Source organism: Pipistrellus kuhlii, unplaced genomic scaffold (assembly GCF_014108245.1).
Source record: "Pipistrellus kuhlii isolate mPipKuh1 unplaced genomic scaffold, mPipKuh1.p scaffold_m20_p_3, whole genome shotgun sequence".
NCBI lineage: Eukaryota > Metazoa > Chordata > Mammalia > Chiroptera > Vespertilionidae > Pipistrellus > Pipistrellus kuhlii.
In genome coordinates, this window is record NW_023425529.1 from 138334991 (window position 1) to 138336072 (window position 1082).

General features: G+C 32.4%; 1 non-coding gene across 1 annotated transcript; it reads left to right on the plus strand.

Moving 5' to 3' along the window:
* The first annotated feature begins 416 nt into the window (after nucleotides 1–416).
* Nucleotides 417–573, plus strand: LOC118731123. Its single transcript, XR_004991815.1, has one exon. It is a non-coding gene; the product is annotated as a U1 spliceosomal RNA (small nuclear RNA).
* Nucleotides 574–1082: the final 509 nt, after the last annotated feature.

The following is a 1082-nucleotide window of genomic DNA, read 5'->3' on the forward strand; positions in this document are numbered from 1 at the left end:
CATTACTTATCTAACTCAACTTCACATTTTTTTAAAAATGGGAATACTTTAGGAACAATTGCTGGGAACATTGTCCCTATCTGTGAAATACAACACAAAGGGTATAATTCAAGAAATATATTTAATCTGAGGTTTAGTTATATTGAAGCAAATAAGTACCAAAGGCACAGAAACGGATATTTAATTCAACAACTGACTAGTTGGTTTTCAGGTTTCATTCGTTAGTTAAATTAGGTTTTCTACCATAGCATTATTTACAGTTTTAATTACATAATAATTAGGAATAATAATAATAATTATTAAAATAATTAGGAATACAACTATTTAAGCTAGAATTGAATTCATTATTTCAGGTAAAATATATTCAATTAATTAAAATGTGGGATCGTTTTTATGAATATAAAGAATAAAAATCAAAACTTACCTGGCAGGGGAGATACCAGGAAGGTGGTTTTTTCAGGGCAGGGCTTATCCATTGCACTCCAAGTGTGCTGTCCCTGAGATTTCCCTACATTTGGGAAATTCGACTGCATAACTTGTGGTAGTGGGGAACTGAGTTCATACTCACCCCTTAAAAAATGAGTAAAATCATTTTAAATATGAAAAATATCCTATATATGTATTTTTATATTGCCAACCCATCATCCCTGTCTGTAAATGAACATCACTGGATTCTTAACTAGACCAGAGCTAAAGCACAAATGTACTTATAAGGAAATCAATGGCCATTTCAATTAATTTGAGGTATTTATGATAGCTCTGGGCATTCAAAATCAAACGCCTCTCTACCCTGACTGATATACAACAACTTAAAAATATAATTATTCATGTCTTGGGCTTTAAAATTTGAAAGAGGATATGTATGCTAAAATACATTACCTAGTTCTCTACTTATTTAGAAAAGAGGTGGTTAATCAATGAGATTGATTAATTACTTAGACTTTTTAATTCATTGGCTCCAAGAACACATTTTTCACTTAACTATAAGAACCTTTGGCCGAAACCGGTTTGGCTCAGTGGTAGAGCGTCAGTCTGTAGACTGAAAGGTCCCAAGTTCGATTCCGGTCAAGGGCATGTACGTT